A 3,046-nucleotide genomic window follows, 5' to 3' on the forward strand; every position below is an offset into this window, starting at 1 on the left:
GAACGCAAAAAACGTTTAATCCACGCGTAGAATCGAATTATATCGCGATTTGTGTAAAAATATTTGTGCTTTATAACGCTTTTTAAGGAAATAACTCGAAAAAACTCTTGGAGCGAAAATTTTTTTTTTAAACAAATTTGAACGAAAAAAACGTTTAATCCACACGTAGAATCGAATTATATCGCGATTTGTGTAAAAATATTTGTGCTTTGTAACGCTTTTTAAGGAAATAACTCGAAAAAACTCTTGGAGTGAAAATCTTTTTTTTAAACAAATTTGAACGAAAAAAACGTTTAATCCACGCGTAGAATCGAATTATATCGCGATTTGTGTAAAAATATTTGTGCTTTATAACGCTTTTTAAGAAAATAACTCGAAAAAACTCTTGGAGTGAAAATTGTTTTTTTAAACAAATTTGAACGAAAAAAAACGTTTAATCCACGCGTAGAATCGAATTATACTGCGATTTGTGTAAAAATATTTGTGCTTTGTAACGCTTTTTAAGGAAATAACTCGGAAAAACTCTTGGAGCGAAAATTTTTTTTTAAAACAAATTTCAACGCAAAAAACGTTTAATCCACGCGTGGAATCGAATTATATCGCGATTTGTGTAAAAATATTTGTGCTTTATAACGCTTTTTAAGGAAATAACTCGAAAAAACTCTTGGAGCGAAAATTTTTTTTTAAACAAATTTGAACGAAAAAAACGTTTAATCCACACGTAGAATCGAATTATATCGCGATTTGTGTAAAAATATTTGTGCTTTGTAACGCTTTTTAAGGAAATAACTCGAAAAAACTCTTGGAGCGAAAATTTTTTTTTTAAACAAATTTGAACGAAAAAAACGTTTAATCCACGCGTAGAATCGAATTATATCGCGATTTGTGTAAAAATATTTGTGCTTTATAACGCTTTTTAAGGAAATAACTCGAAAAACTCTTGGAGCGAAAATTTTTTTTTTAAACAAATTTGAACGAAAAAAACGTTTAATCTACGAGTAGAATCGAATTATATCGCGATTTGTGTAAAAATATTTGTGTTTTATAACGGTTTTTAAGGAAATAACTCGAAAAAACTCTTGGAGCGCAAATTTTTTTTTTAAACATATTTGAACGAAAAAACGTTTAATTCACGCGTAGAATCGAATTATATCGCGATTTGTGTAAAAATATTTGTGCTTTGTAACGCTTTTTAAGGAAATAACTCGAAAAAACTCTTGGAGCGAAAATTTTTTTTTTATACAAATTTGAACGAAAAAAACGTTTAATCCACACGTAGAATCGAATTATACTGCGATTTGTGTAAAAATATTTGTGCTTTATAACGCTATTTAAGGAAATAACTCGAAAAAACTCTTGGAGCGAAAATTTTTTTTTTAAACAAATTTGAACGAAAAAAACGTCTAATCCACGCGTAGAATCGAATTATATCGCGATTTGTGTAAAAATATTTGTGCTTTATAACGCTTTTTAAGGAAATAACTCGAAAAAACTCTTGGAGCGAAAATTTTTTTTTTAAACAAATTTGAACGAAAAAAACGTTTAATCCACGCGTAGAATCGAATTATATCGCGATTTGTGTAAAAATATTTGTGCTTTATAACGCTTTTTAAGGAAATAACTCGAAAAAACTCTTGGAGCGAAAATTTTTTTTTAAAACAAATTTGAACGCAAAAAACGTTTAATCCACGCGTAGAATCGAATTATATCGCGATTTGTGTAAAAATATTTGTTCTTTGTAACGCTTTTTAAGGAAATAACTCGAAAAAACTCTTGGAGCGAAAATTTTTTTTTTTAAACAAATTTGAACAAAAAAAACGTTTAATCCACGCGTAGAATCGAATTATACTGCGATTTGTGTAAAAATATTTGTGCTTTATAACGCTTTTTAAGGAAATAACTCGGAAAAACTCTTGGAGCGAAAATTTTTTTTTTAAACAAATTTGAACGAAAAAAACGTTTAATCCACGCGTAGAATCGAATTATATCGCGATTTGTGTAAAAATATTTGTGCTTTATAACGGTTTTTAAGGAAATAACTCGAAAAAACTCTTGGAGAGAAAATTTTTTTTTAAAACAAATTTGAACGCAAAAAACGTTTAATCCACGCGTAGAATCGAATTATATCGCTATTTGTGTAAAAATATTTGTGCTTTGTAACGCTTTTTAAGGAAATAACTCGAAAAAACTCTTGGAGCGAAAATTTTTTTTTAAAACAAATTTCAACGCAAAAAACGTTTAATCCACGCGTAGAATCGAATTATATCGCGATTTGTGTAAAAATATTTGTGCCTTATAACGCTTTTTAAGGAAATATCTCGAAAAAACTCTTGGAGCGAAAATTTTTTTTTTTAAACAAATTTGAACGAAAAAACGTTTAATCCACGCGTAGAATCGAATTATATCGCGATTTGTGTAAAAATATCTGTGCTTTATAACGCTTTTTGAGGAAATAACTCGAAAAAAACACTTGGAACGAAAATTTTTTTTTAACAAATTTGAACGAAGAATACGTTTAATCCACTCGTAGAATCGAATTATATCGCGATTTGTGTGAAAATATTTGTGCTTTAGAACGCTTTTTAAAAAGAATAACTCGAAAAAACACTTGGAGCGAAAATTTTTTTTTTAAACAAATTTGAACGAAAAAAAACGTTTAATCCACGCGTAGAATCTAATTATATCGCGATTTGTGTAAAAATATTTGTGCTTTATAACGCTATTTAAGGAAATAACTCGAAAAAACTCTTGGAGCGAAAATTTTTTTTTAAACAAATTTGAACGAAAAAAACCTTTAATCCACGCGTAGAATCGAATTATACTGCGATTTGTGTAAAAATATTTGTGCTTTATAACGCTTTTTAAGGAAATAACTCGGAAAAACTCTTGGAGCGAAAATTTTTTTTTTAAACAAATTTGAACGAAAAAAACGTTTAATCCACGCGTAGAATCGAATTATATCGCGATTTGTGTAAAAATATTTGTGCTTTATAACGGTTTTTAAGGAAATAACTCGAAAAAACTCTTGGGGAGAAAATTTTTTTTT

Source organism: Bombus pascuorum, unplaced genomic scaffold, assembly GCF_905332965.1.
Source record: "Bombus pascuorum unplaced genomic scaffold, iyBomPasc1.1, whole genome shotgun sequence".
NCBI classification, from domain to species: Eukaryota; Metazoa; Arthropoda; class Insecta; order Hymenoptera; family Apidae; genus Bombus; species Bombus pascuorum.